Genomic DNA, 15,730 nt, shown 5'->3' on the forward strand with positions numbered 1-15,730 from the left:
ATCTCATACTCGTAAGTTTTTAAAAATATCTATTAGAAAAAAATTTGACCTATGAGGTATTTAGAAGTCTGTTTTATGTGTGAGTTTAAAGAAATCTGACTTATTCCTAACATTCATTTCTCACTTGATTTTTTGCGATTAAAATTTGAAATTTGATGATGTTTACTTTATGATTTCTGTGTGATCAATTTTTAGTAAATGTTTCTTGTGTGCTTGAGAAGATTATATGTTCTCTAATTGTTGGGTCCACATCTTATTTATGTCCTTTAAGTCAAGTATGTTGATTGTGATTTTAATTTCATATATTTACCAAGTTTTTGTCATCTTGAGCCATCAGTAACTGAGATAAGTGCATTGGAATGTTCCATTATAATGATGAACTAGTTAATATTTATCGGCAATTTTATCATTTTGTTGTTTTATATACTTTGAGTCTCTATTTGGTTCAGGTAATTTTTGAATTTTTACATATTTCGGTGAGGTGGGCCTTTCACCAGTTACATGCTTTGTTTCAAACATTTCTTAATCCCAATTATGTCTGAATTAATATATCTCATTCTACTTTCTTTGGCTCGTGTTGGCCTTGTATATTTTTTCTCCTTTTACTTTCAACTTTATGAACTTTCATCCTTTTACTTCCAATCTTATCATGTCTTCATTTTAAAACTCTATTTTGTGAATGGCATGTGGCTGTGTATTTTATTTGCAATCTAATTATCTCTATTCATTAGCTGGAAAATTTAATTCATTTACCTTTACTTTTATTACTAATAATTTGGATTTATTTCTATCATATTACTTTGTGTTTTTTCTATATCCTGACTTTTCTGTGTTTTCTATCTTCAAATTGTTTGGGTTTCTCTGTTTTATGTTTTTATTCTATTTTTTTCCTTTCACTTCTTTGGAGGATGTAGACTGTCTCTGTTTTCAGGGTTACACTTGTAACTTTACAATGTAATTTTATCTTAACAAAGTCAGTCTTATCTAAATGCTTTTCCAAACCATAGAAGAACTTAAAAATGCTTGTTATCCTGATACCCCACCTCTAAATTACCTTCTATTTTTGTCCATTATTTTAGACATGATCATTATTGTTATTTTATACATTTAAAAAAATATTTACTTATGCTTTCCAATTTCTTCTTTTTTTCATTTTCTTCTTGCCTTTTAGATCTTCTGGATTGTGCAGTTTTCTTACAACCTGACATATATCTTCCATTAGTGAAGATCTACTGAGTAAACTCTCTTAGTATTTAGTTATTAAAACATATTTTTATTCATCCTCATTCTTAAAGGATATTTTGCTGATATATTGTTTGAGGGTGATGTTTGTGTCCCTTATCATTTTGATGGCATTCTTCCACTATCTTCTGGCTTTTATTATTGCTGTTAAGAATCTTGCTGTCCATCTAATTGCTTCTCTGTAGGTGATTTACCTTTTTTTTACTTTATACTTGATAATCCTTTGTCATTGGTATTTTGCTGTTTTGCTACAATACGTCAGGCATGCGTTTGTTTTCATCCATGCTGTTTGATATAAGTTCTGTATCTTATATCTGAAGATTTTTGCCTTTCATTAGCTAGCTTTCATTAGAAAGTCATCAAGCATTATTTATTGAATGTTGCCTCTTCTTTGGAATGGAGCATTCTTCTCCATTTGTTTTCTTCTCTTCTTCTGAAAATTGAATTCGATTATTTCTTAACTTTCTCATTTGATCCTCCATGCTTCATCTTCTCTGTGCAGCACTGTAACTTTCAAATATCTATCACTCAGTTCTCCATGTTTTCTTCAGCTTTATGTAATGTGCTGTCCAAAATTTTAATTGCCTTTTAAATGTAAACGCTCATATTTTTTATTTTGAAAGTTTGGTTTGATTCCTAGTCAAATCTTCCTGACAATTTTGTTAAGTGTCTTATTGCCTGCCAATTAAAAATATACATAGTTAAAAAAAATTTATATGTATTTTATAGTTTTTATCTTAGCATTATGTCAATATTAAAATTATAAGGACACTAAACCTATGGGTTTTCATTTTTGCAAAATTCACTTGTAACTGCTATTTCCTTGTGCATTTGGTGATTTTTTTCTTTTCTTTTTGTTGTTACGTGTTCCTATTTGGTTCAACTTAATCTCTAGGACTCATGTGAGACTAAACTGGGGATACTTGCTTTCAGAGAGGATTTTTGTTTGCTGCTCCTGGGAGCTGGGAGTAGAGTGCTACTGACATAGGACCTCTTTAGCTTCTTTGAAAGATCCATTTTAATGTGTGTTTCCCAGACTTAGCTCCCCCAACTTGCAGTATTCACAAAACATAGCCACGGAAGCCCTGTACTAATGTTGAAATTTGCCCTCAGGTTAACTCCAGATTTTGTGGTCTAATTGTTCACCTCTCCAGCCAAGTTCATCTTGTTTTTCCTTTACTATTTCTTTTTGTCTCCCTTTTAAGATTTCCCTTACTTTCCCATGTACCCCACACTGCTTTAAAAACTCGTTGTTGTTGTAGTTTATGTAATCTCTGTGTGCCTAGTCCTCTGTATTGCCAAAACCTGATACCCTAAATTTTCACTTACAGCAGGAAGCACGGCTCTCAGGGCCTTGATTCTCACAGACTTTTTGAGCACTCACCACGTGCCAGGCTGTGCGCTAGGTGCTGCAGGGAATGATGTTCTTGTCCTTGCAAGCTTGGAATCTGGTTGAACAAAATGGACATGCACACCAGAAATTATTCTACAAGGCAGCGTGAAAGACGTGCTAAAATAGAGACACGACCACGGTTCTTGGCCAAGGCTAAGCAGTGAGGGCTTCACTCCCACTGGGGGAAGCTGTGAATTGCGAGGCTCTCAGGATCAAGCTCATGCATTGAATATGAGCTTCCATTTCAGAACAGTCAAAGGATGTGCAGCTGGGCAGGAGTTCAATCAAGTCTCTTTCATGTTAACAGTGACTGATGTGAAGGGCACAGCTTACTGTAGAAATCTGAGGAAACGTTCCAGATAGCTCATACTGCTCTTCAGGTCACAAACCTCCACCTGTACTAGAAAATTATTTAGAAGGTGCATGGCTGAGAAAAGGTGCAACACATGTACATATTTCAAATATTTCTCAGGAAAAAAATAGCCAATGCTTATTCTGCTATTAAAGGGAACTTCTAAATTTACTACTGTTTGTCTACTGGTGTTTTCCATTATACCCTTATTTTAAAAGGGCTGTAACTTGATTGTAAAAATTTTCTCTAGTTGAAAACTTGGCATACCAGAATGCTCTCTTTGAATAATGCTTGCCTTAAAAAAAACAAAAAAGAAAAAGGAAAAGAAAAGAAAACAAATAAACAAACAAACAAAAAACAGATTTGGTTTACATTACCCAAAAAGTCAGAAGAAGACAACAAAGCCCTTAGTATTGGAGATAATCGATTCTTTCTATAGATGTTTGAATTCTTTACTTCATGAAAGATTAAAAAAAAACAAACCCAAAACAACTGAAAACAAAACAAAACAACTGAAAACAAAACAAAACAAAAAACAAGAACCAAACTTATTTGTCTCCCTTAATGTGTAAGACAAATATCCAGTTTTGGATAAGAAGTCTTCATTTACTATGCCAAAAATTACAATACCAAAGCTACATAATGTCTATAAAGAAAAGAGTATGTTTTTATTTTTTTAAAGAACACATGCAGTTTTAAGAAGCCAGCTGGCTAAAGTATAACCCAATGTATGGAATTAGCACAGAAACAGGCAACAGTTTTGATATTTCTACTGAGTCACATGAGCTCTATGAAGACAGTGAATTATACTGTAAAAATTCCAGTGATAATCAGAGCAATCAATATATTTAATAAGAAATATATGCTTGACATTAAAGAACAAAAGAGAGACACTGAGGGATAGAGATTGTCCTCAAAGTGCAATTGCATACTGCATAAGACACTTGAGATAGGAAGCTGAAGCTGTTGTTTTCTGGGTAACCTCAGTTTCCATGAGAGCTTTCTGAAGTGCTGAATGTAATCCTTGTGATTAAAACTACACAACCTGGGATATAAATGCATGACTTCTTTAGGTGCCTGAACAAAGAGAAAGTCATCTGGTCTACTCCTGAAAGAAGAGCCGGCTCTATTGTATTTAGAGTGAATTGATGTGTGTGACTACAAAATGGTACCTTTCTAAGAATTGTTAAGGATAAATTTGACTGCATGCAATCAATTTTCAACTTACTTAGCAGTCTTAGAATCCCACTGCCACGTAAGATGTGATTCTCCATGTTATGGTAACAGCAACAGGAGTGTAAGACAATTTTTGTCTTACCCGTTAAAGTTATGGAGGTGTGGAGGGAATTATAGAAATGGAGAGCAGATTATTGGTTGCTAGGGCTTAAGGAGGAGGCTCAGGGCAGAAAGTGGGTGTGGATATAAAAGGGCAACATGAGGATTCTTGTGATGATAGAAATATTCTGTATTTTGACTGTATCAATGTCAGTATTGGGATTGTGATATTGCATTCTAGTTTTTGAAGATGGCACCATTGTGGGGGGAAACTGGATAAAGGGTGCATGGGATTTCTCTGTTTTTTTTAAAAAAATCATCATTTCAAACTTTATTAAGGTATTACTGACATGTAATTATTAATTAACTAAGCAAGGAGGCCATTAGACTGAATTGGCTTTAATGCCTTGGTAGCCTGCATAAGCAAACCAAAACCTAAACCTGTAATGCCTCAAGGTTAAGAAATCGAAACCTAAGGACAACTAATCACAAATAGCCAACTAGGTTTTCCCAAATAATGCATCACTTAAACTATAGCCAATTAAATTGTTTCCTTACTTGGCTTTCACCTCTTCTCTATAAAAGGTTTTCCCCTGGCTCCTGTTGGTAGAGAGCTCCTAACCACTTCCGGTTTGGTACTGTCCAATTCAAATAGATGTTTGCTCAACTACACTTTCAAAAATTTAATATGCCCAGTTTATTTTTTATCATAACATTGTGTTAAGTTTACAGTGTACAATGTGATGATTTGCTATATGTATATATTGCTAAATGATCGTTACAATAAGGATAGTTAACATCTCCTTCATCTCATATAGTTACAATTTATGTGTGTGTGTGATGAGAACTTTTAAGATCTACTCTCTTAGCATCCTTCAAATATACAATACAGTATTGTTAACTATAGTCACCATGCTGTACATCATATATCCCCAGATCTTATTTATGCAAATCTATAATTACATCAAAATAAAAAGTTTCATTAAAAATAATATTAGGCTTCCTTGAGCAATGCATATAATGAAAAGTAAGAGTCGTAATAACATGGCATCTTATAGATGGGGATAAGTAAACTATGGCTGGCAGGCCAAGTCTGGCCCACTGCCTGTTTTTGTAAGTAACCTTTTATTGGATCACAGCTATGCTTATTAACTTATCTATTGTCTATGGCTGCATTGTAATACAAAGGCAAATTTGAGTCATTGCAATGGAGACTATATGACCCACAAAGCTTAAAATATCTACTACATTGCCTTTTACAGGAAATAATTTGCTGACCCCTGATCTAGAATGTAAGCTGTACAAGAGCAAGTAAAATAGTTTGCCAGCTTGTTTTTCACCGAGTGTCTGACACACTGCCTAGCACATTACAGGTGAAACATAATCATTTGCTGAATTAAGGAATCAACATATTATAAAACTGTGAGTTTGCTATGGAGAGAATGACGGAGAGAATTAAAAACATCATCTTGGGATCATGACTATACATTTTCCAAAGACTATGCAATTGAAAAACAAAGATGCCTGCTCTTTTTAGACTGATAAACAAAGAGGATTGCAGGTCTCACATAAGCCCACGGTAGCTACAGGAGCCAGTGAAATAGAGATAATTTTTAAAGCCATGAATTAACTTTGTATATGGTCTAATGTAATTCTAATTCACCAGTAGTCAAGCATTTTATTTCTTTTTAGGTGCAGAGCATGTAATAATAGTTCAGTTTTTGAGTTATGTTTATAGTTCAGTCACTAAAACTGACGAATCTGATCAGAAGATTTCCACCTATTTATGGGAAAGGCAACTTATTATCTCATTAGTTTGACCTCTCACCTGTTCAAGAGAGGAATCATGAAAACAAGAATGGGAAAATTCCAATGTTTAAGCGGGCTGTAGTTTTGAAATTTTGATTATACCAATGAAGCTTTCAATTTAAATGGACTCTTTAGCAAATACTCTCTAAGGTGAAAATGTCCTTTGGTAATATAAGCTTCTAATTTGTTAGCTAAAATTCGACTTTCTCCAAGGGAGGGATCATTTTATCACATTGGAATCTCAAGCATAATTTCCAAGGAATATGGTTGGCAGAGGGAAGACAAGAAGAGGAAGTAATGAGAGGGAGTTTGGAGCTAGATAAAATGGGGTTTGAATCTCTGGGCCAGGAACACTTTAATCTTCCTCGCTGTGGCTCATCTGAAATGAGAGATGATTCCTGTCTCATAGGATGTTCTGAGGATTAAATAAGGATGGAGACTGCTTGGGCCGTGGTATATACTTACAGACACTCATCAGATGTTAGCGCTCTTTTGTTGAACTAAAGACAAAAGAAGTAAGAGGAAGGAGGGTCTTCCAGGTAACTGCAGAAAAGAACACTGTCCTCTGAGTGACACTATCTCCCAGCTATTTCCCTGAGGGATACTAAGACTCTTATTTGTATTGTGCCTGAAGCATTGTTGTGCAGTCTATCTAAATGATGGGCCTGCATGATATTCCTGAAGGGCCATTTTATTCATGGAACATAACAAAGCTACCTAAACAAAACAAATCTCTCTCCTTAGTGTGGTACATTGAGCTAAAGGGACGTTTCCAATAAAACTCATTTGCAGATGCTGGCATAACGTGAAGATGAGGAGCTGACAGAAGTCTGCTGACCATGCTGGAATCCATTTATTTAGTCACTTGATGCACCCCTTCATTTTTGGCATTCTGTCTCAACCCCCAGGCAAGTGGTGGCCAAAATTGTTTGATTAGATGGTTTTTATTTTTAAATAACTTTCTGTTATTTTGTTATTTAAATAAATAAAGTATTCATTGTGACAGGAGTTAAATAACAAAAATTCAAGTGAGTACATCTTAAAGATCTAATCAGCTTTATTGAATGATTTATGAGTTGGGGCAGCATCCCATCTAACAAGTAGAAAGGAGCTCCAAAGGGCTGTATAAAATGGAAAGTTTTCAAACATAAAGGGGGCAAAAAAAAAGGGACCTGATCTGCAAGGAATGCTTTGTTTTAGGCAAGGACATCCTCCTGAGGGGAACAGAAGGGGCTTATTGGGCGGATTATCTCACTAGTGCTGACCAGGTAATTCTATGTTGTTCAGTTAAAGGTTACATTTCAGGGAAGCTGAGACTGTAATTAGGTTAAATATTAAATCTTGGTTAGCTGACATGGGGCCTAGCATGACTGACTCCATTTTGGGCCTGTTGTTTCTTTTTCACAACATGAAACAATAAGAAACAATATTCTCTGATAGTGTTTTGCCCTTTCCATCACTGAGGATTTGACCTTGAGTTAGTTTCTGTAGCAACATTCTAGTTGCTGTGAGTTTTACAGACTGCCTGTCAGTGGCAGTGGCCATTTTACGAATTCAGCATGAAGCAAAATTATGATGAAGCACGTTTACCGTGGAGAGCAATTTATTATTATACTAAAATATATTTAAGGAGAAAATGTGACAAGAAGAAAGGTAGACAGAAGGCACTGTGAGTATCTATGGATTATGACCTTACTTAAACTAGGGAAAATAAGAAAGCAAATGTTATGCTGTAGACTGTGTCAGCTCTGGATAAACAGCTAATGTAAAAACGCAAGCTTACCCGATGGCAAAACTGCACAGCAGCCACCAGACAACCCAGTATGTTGCACACACACATCAATTTTGCATTTTTGGGAAATCTTTTTAAATGATTAAGTGCAGCCAGTATTTCTTGTCCATTTTCTTTTGTAGCTCTATTTGTCATATTTGTAATTTCCAAGACCAAAAGCCACGTTGCTAGGAAAATAATCCACCACAGAACTCCTGTTTTCTCTTCCCCAAATGTCCATTAGTTTCACTCTGAATTATTTTATTCACTTTACAAATGTTGACTATTATAGTAAGAAATAGAAGTGAGGAATGGTGTACTTCCAGCTGGTATGTTAATTGGACACTGTTTATTCAACAGCAGTATTAAGAATATAAAAACCTCATCACTAGTGCTCTGTGAAAAGCCTTTGTAAATAATAGCACTTATATAAAACTTAAGGCCTGAATGTTTCTTGTTTATGAGTAACGTAGTATTAGCATATTAAAATCATTACTAACCAGCACTGGAATACGTGTTCGGAAGCCTGTCAATGTGCTAATGATAGTAGTCTTGGAAACTCCACGTGTGCCACAGGATTAATTACTCACATAAAACATTATCATTTCGCCACATCTCCTATGAGAAGGAGCGGCTGCTGGAGTGATTAATGGCCCTGAATGATATACAAAGGAATAAATGGGAATGTTACCCAGTGGATTGAGAGATCTGCTCTTGATTCACATTAGAACAAGTTGAAGGACCTCGGTGGTGTAACATTTATTTCTTGAGGCCCACAGGCAATTAAAAAGAAATGTCTGGCACAAACTCTGGGAAACTAACTGTTTAAATGGCCAAGACTGCCTTCCCCCAGAGGCCTTTCTGTAAAAGAAGATGAAGATGGAGGTAAAGGCAGGTTACGGTGAGCCTGGCCACCAGGAGTAGCTGCTGTGTATCAATGCCAGGTTTTTTAGGTCCTCTGCTCCTGTATTTTTCATATATTGAACAGCTCAGAGGTCACTTCCAAGGTCTGCAATGGCTTCTCTCCCTCTGACGGCTATACTTTCTGCTTGATGTCAAGCTGATGCAGATTCGGTTTTGAGAGAATGGAGGCAAAGAATAGTGAAAGCATTTGAAAGACAATTTATTGTTTACAATTAAAACTAGGAGATTATAGTTCAAAGGTGAGAACCCAGCCTGCAATTAAAGCTGGTGAAATGACTTAAACGAGCTATTGTATGACAATTAGCACAAATGGGAACAGGAGGTAATCTATGGATTGTGTCCCTGAGCACCCCCGCGAGTTGTCCATCATTCCAGGCAAGCATTTTCGTGGATCCCTATAACAAATGGACCAGCCTGTTTTTGGCTCTTCTGTGTTTCATATAAGAGCAAAACAGACTTTCCAAATGAAACTACTCCTTGGGTGTAGAAAATCCATTCCTTTTCACTGTTTCTACCTATCCTTTATTTTCCATAGGCCTCTCTTTTGTGGGACAGATTCCCACAACTGGGACTTGGGAGGTTAAAGCTATAGCTAGTACTAAAGAAGCCAAGATCATTTTTGAAGTCTTTCAGCATTATTATAATTAGACAAGCAATTACAGTGAAGTTAGTGGTAATTTAAATTTATCAGCTGGATATCAGATGATGAGATGTTTGGAACAGGCAAATCTGATTAATATGTACTTGGTGACTTGCCTTTCAGTAAAAATAGATAAAACCTGGCCACCTGGTTGGCCAAATACATGAGCCCGTGAACCAGTGGAGATACTATGTATGGAGATGACACAAAGCTTACCACCATAGGTTTTTAGGGAAAATAATATTGTCCAGGCATCCTGTGGTCTTCTCTCTGCACTCCCCTCCCACTGCTAAATTTCTGTTGCATTAAGAATTTAAATGCTACTCTTTTCACAGAAGATCTGGGGAGAACCTACTAGAACCTTACATTGTATTTTATAGCGTCTACATTTTTATCTCACTTGTTTGGTTTTTTTCATTAGATAGATCCAGTGTAGTCTGCTGGCATTCTGATTTTCCAAGAAGTTACATAAACCAGCCCAGAATCATCTTGGCACTAAGGATGAAGGTAATAATGTGGGGGACGGGGAAGAGGAGAGAGAGAGAGAGAGAGAGAGAGAGAGAGAGAGAGAGAGAGAGAGAGAGAGAGAGAATGAGAATGGAATGAATATGTATGATTGGGAAATTATAAATTAAACCTGAGGTTTGGTTGTTGTTTGTTGTTACTGGGATCCTGAGAGCTGTGTTGAAGCTTGAATTTTGTGGTTAAATCTTTGACATTTTATAGAATTCAAGAGAAACATTGGTGTTGAATTCTCAGAGGACTTTGGCTTGAATATGGTTTAAGTTATTTAAATTGAAGCTTCAGAGGGGACTCAGGAGGGATTGTAAAAAAATGTTCCTTGGACTCTTATTGTCCATGCATCATGACATCATTGACCTTTTAAGGTGGAAGTGCTGCTACTTAAGACATTGAAATTTTGTCTTATGATGTGTCTTTTGCAAAGAGAAATCTGCATTCTGTGTGATTTAATATTACCCCTTTTTGGCTTTAATGCTTAGGATGCAATAGATTTAGTCAATGTAATTTCTCAAGCCTTGAACAAAACATTAAAAAAAGATCAGGAATTGTGGTTCCCTTTCACTCTCGTCTTCATAATTCCAGTTATAGGGTTTATTATAATAAGTAAAAATCCTCTGAAGTTTACGTCTTCTATTACATACTACTAGTACTTCAAAATCCATGTATGTATTTTCACCAGAAGCACTAAACCTTTGAGGGAAACAGGTCTGACGATTGAGTGTCTGGCTGAAAATCATTTACTATCGATGGTCACTCAGCTCAAGATTATATCGCTGAAATGACTTAGGAAGAAAAATCAATAACACTCACAATATTGTGCAGTCTTCTTAGAGGATCATCTGTTTTACCTCACAAAAGTATTCTGTGTTCTAGATCATTCTTTTGAAATAAAAGGAGAAAAAAAGCAATCTGAATCATAGCTCATTTTCTCTTATGCCATTATTTTATTTCAAGTTCCCTTTTTGTGAGGGAGGGAAGATCAAATCTTATGAAAAAATAGATAGGAGCAGATACAAGTAAGATGGAAAGCTAATGTGGATTTGTGTGTATAACAATTGTTTTCAAATGGGAAAAAAACACCTCACCTGGGGTGTATTTAATAATGTCTCAGTTTCAAAAATATTGGACAAAGGATGAATTTGTTCAATAAAAAAGGGATAAAAAAGGTTTTATCCCCATAAAATGCCTTTCATGAGTAGAGCATTGACTTTGTTGTCTTTACACATACACACATACACACACGCACACACGGGGCATAGCGGGTCACCATGGCTCTCATTCTCAGATAGCTTTTCACACCTCCATTGTTCTCCAAATTTAAATCTTATACATTTGTACCCTAGCCTGGATCTGAAACAAATTCCAAAACAGGGTTCTGATGCAATGAGTTGAGAGTGGGCCTATGTGATCTGGGGGAGGAACCAGAACCCATTTGGAGCGTATACACTAAAAATTGCATGGAGGAATCAACTGGACCAGATTTCCCTCAGTTGCTCAAAAGGAAAAGTATAGAGGGATGGCCTAATGTTTAGGTTGATTTGGAACTCTCCTTGGTGCTGAGATAGCACCTGCAGGAGAATGTTCCCCACGTTGCTGATTTAAATGTGCCTGAGGGTTACACTCGAGCAGTACTTCCCATAGTGGGTTGTGTGCCATGGGGGTGTAGAAGGTTATTTTACAAGGACACAACATTACATAAGTTTGAATTCATGGTAAGAACTTTCTTCCATTTTTTTTTTTTAAATAATCAATAGTATTTTTTAAAAAGATTTTATTGGGGAAGGGGAACAGGACTTTATTGGGGAACAGTGTGTACTTCCAGGACTTTTTCCCAAGTCAAGTTGTCCTTTCAATATTAGTTGTGGAGGGTGCCATTCAGCTTCAAGTTGTTTTCCTTTCAGTCTTAGTTGTGGAGGGCGCAGCTCAGCTCCAGGTCCAGTTGCCATTGTTAGTTGCAGGGGGCGCAGCCCACCATCCCTTGCGGGAGTCGAACTGGCAACCTTATGGTTGAGAGGATGCGCTCCAACCAACTGAACCATCCAGGAGCTCAGCGGCAGCTCAGCTCAAGGTGCCGTGTTCAATCTTAGTTGCAGGAGGCGCTCGCTGCCCACCATCCCTTGCCGGAGTCGAGGAATTGAACCAGGAACCTTGTGGTTGAGAGCCCACTGGGCCACGTGGGAATCGAACCGGCAGCCTTCGGAGTTAGGAGCATGGAGCTCTAACCTCCTGAGCCACCGGGCTGGCCCAAGAACTTTCTTCCTTTTGAAAGCTCTCATCTCCACTCCTCACCAACAGTATTCACGTGATTGTCAGAAACCAGATAATCCCATCTCCTTCCAGCTCTCTCTTCCTTGTCTTCCTCTGTACTTATTTTAATGAGGTGGAAGCTCTAGGTATATTTTTTCCTTTATTTTATCTGCCTCTTGGATTGCTAGCCTTGGAGGATTTGAGCTCTGGTTTTCATTTGAGAGACCTAATGCATACCCTGATAGAAAGCATGAAAGAATGATTCCAGTCTACTCTTTGGCTCTATTTTCACACCTCCCTTTTGTGTTTGCTTCAGCGGAACCGTTCATCTCGGTAATACCAACTTCAGCTGATAGATAACCAGGGCTATGGCTTTTGACTTTCATAAATGTGCTTTCAGCTATTGCTCAATTGTCTAATATTCAATTGTCCACAGTGTATGCTTTCATGTCCAACTGGTAACAGAAATGCCAACATGCCAGTGAAAATGGTACTGTTCTAATAGCTTCCTCTGTTCTAGAGACAGAAAAACTAAAGCACTACCGTGTCTTCTGTTACAATGCGTTTATTTAATGTGAATTGGCTGAAACACGATTGGCAAATAGGGAATGATGTCAGTATAATGCAGAAGTCATGTTGATTTGCACAGTATTTTCCCAGGCACATTAATGTTTGAAGTAATTAGAAGCAAGTTCCCTCACAATGAGAGAAAGCTTTGCCCAGATAGGAAAACTTCAAGAAAAACACTGAAGATCCAGTAGAACTCACCTTCGTTAGTGCTGGTAATGGCTGGGTTAGTGGCTTCAAGAATGGCTGCATTTGTAATGTGGTAAGCTCTCTGAGGCAGCCAAGAGTCCAGATAAAGAACCTAAAAAGTATTTCTTCCCGTATTAAAACAAAGGATCTGATTTTCAGTTTTGATGCAACTGGTGTCTGTTACAAGCATATGCCTTCAAAGGCTTAAAGTCAGGGATGCAGGTTGCAAACTGCCAGTGATCAAATGGGTATGGTGCTGGCTGCTAATACCAGTGCAAAATTAACTGTGCCCATATATTTATTCTTTTTCTTAATGCTTTGGTGAGAAAGATTTCATAGATTTGTCTCGATTTCCCCAACACTACTTTCCCCCAAAGCCCTGTTATTTTTAGCATGAAATTTGGGGTAGGTGTTCATGAAGTTATCATAGAAATACCTGTAAAATATCCTGAAGAATTCCAATTCATACCCTTGGACATGAATGTAAGCAATCTTTCACCAGTACAGACAAAGCAACTCAAGACAGCAGTGCATAGAGGTGTTGCAATGAGAGCTGCTTAGCAGAGTCCAGGGGCCTCCAGCATTCAGCACACGGTACCACAAATGCACATGGGCACGTACACTAGTGATTTTGGTGGCCTTTATATTGGGGTTGCCAAAAAAATGTACACACATTTTAAGAAAGGCAAAAACTGTATCAAAATTGTAATACTCAATATATATTGATAACAAAAGATGAATACAAGTCATGTGTATACATTGTTTTGGCACCCTCTGTATTCCCCTTCCTATCCTGTGGGAGAGAGAGATACTGCCGGCAAGGTTTAAGATGATTTAGGAACCTTCCAGTCCAGATTAGCCTTTGTTCCTCCATAAGCTCTCTGCTGTTGTCTGAGAGCCAAGTAATCTTGAGTGTTATGACTGCTGCATGGTCAGTGCTGCTATGTTTCTATCTAGACACATCCGAAAAAAGATGTTGGAATTATGGCAACTTGGAAAGTGGTGTGCATGCCCTTGAATTGATATTGATATTCTATATCTCTACTTCTATAATATAATGAGATCCAGATTCCCATTCTAAGTCAGCTTCTAATGAGTTGTGTGACAATGGTCAGATGATTTCACCCCTGGGGTTTGGTTCCCAGAAACTGAAAATGAGGGTAGCTTTTTAATCCCAATGCCTTTTTTGACCTGGCAAGTAAAGCACTTGCCAGTTACCCTGCCTCTTTCTGTGAGGTCTCAGAATAACTGTCACATCCACAGTCCTTCTTCTGTGTTTGGCGTCACTGGGTCTGGTTTGTGATTGTTGCCCTATCCAACGGCAGCCAACGCATAGGCTGGCCTGTGACTCAGTGAGCTGGCCAATGAGCCCTGTCACTTGAGTAGATTGGACTCCAGACATTCAGAATTAGTTACTAGTAGGAGCAGGTGAACCAGAGACCCAGCAACAGGGAGAGCAGCTGCATCCTCCACCCCCAAAGAGCACTGGCGTGAGGAATAGCAGAAGTCAGCTACTGAGGGGACAAGAGGGCTTGAAGGCTGGTATTGCACTGTCTTGGGTGATATTCTGGTCTCTGGGAGACTTGGCTGGGCTGAATCAGGATGATTTCCTGCCTGCCTAGCTTTCTGATGAATTCTTATCTAAGAATGGCTCAGGGCTGAGAGTAGGTGGGGGTAGGGCTTAGGGAAGTTTGAACTCACTTTCATCCACATATCCATCCTTCTTTGAGGGTTCAGTGTTATTGAAACTTAGGTTACAGGGACTAGATTGGCATTGTTCTCCCAGAGGGTCAGCGAGGATGTGACTGCTATGTGGCAAGGCCTTTGGGGGCACACTGGGGAGGAGAGGTGGCATTGGGAACAGAGGTGCATGCTGAGAGTGGGGACTAGATTGTCTGCAGAGGCTGACATCCCCATGGGCTATAGGCTGCTGGTGGTAGAGGACATATTGATGGAGAGGCCAGGCAGGTCAGGGAACCTGATGTCACTGCTGCCCCGGGTCACTCCAAGCCCCTCCTCATTGCAGACCTGTACATGTCCCCTCCATTTGGTTCTCTCCTCATCACACCTGTCTCCACCAGCCTTGGGAAGCCCAAGGTTATCTTGATGTCTCCATGGGGAAGGGGTGGTGGCTCTTATTGCTCTTATGTTTTATGTATTTTGAGGCCTGTCTATTTCTCTAGCTTTAGGATATTTTGAGAGTTGACACAGTGACGTCCTTTTCCTTTGCTTTTTGCTGCAGCAACTTTCCCAGGAGGCAGTGAATGTCATAGGCCTAACTGTTGGAATGAAGGACAAGTCAGGGGAGTAAGGTTGATAGGGGAGCCTATACCATAATGAACTCCAGTTAATTAACATGTGCAACAGATCCCATGACCTTTTGGAAGTAACCTGAGTACATGTCTCTTTAGTGCATCCTGGAAGAACCTAACATACTTTCTGTGAGTCTCTATAGAGCAAAACCTTTCCAAACCTCAGAGAGTGGGCCATCCATTTCAGGTAATATGATATGTTATAGTATATTTAAGTTACTTGAGAAGCCTTTGAAGTTTGTTCAGCTATGACCCATAATACTGAAATGGAGAAGAATAAATGCAGACCATTAAAGCACTAAGATATTGATCAAATAATACCTTGGACATTGGACTTCTATTTAAGAGGGATCCAAGTCTAACAATATTCATGCAGTCAAACCAAAGAAAAAAACTTTGGTTTTTCAAGAAAAAAACTTGGAAATGAACAAAACCAACAGAATAGAATCTTTGATTTGAAGCATGAAAGCAACTGTATGTTGTGGTA

The sequence above is a fragment of the Rhinolophus hipposideros genome, assembly GCF_964194185.1.
Source record: "Rhinolophus hipposideros genome assembly, chromosome: 7".
Taxonomy (NCBI): domain Eukaryota; kingdom Metazoa; phylum Chordata; class Mammalia; order Chiroptera; family Rhinolophidae; genus Rhinolophus; species Rhinolophus hipposideros.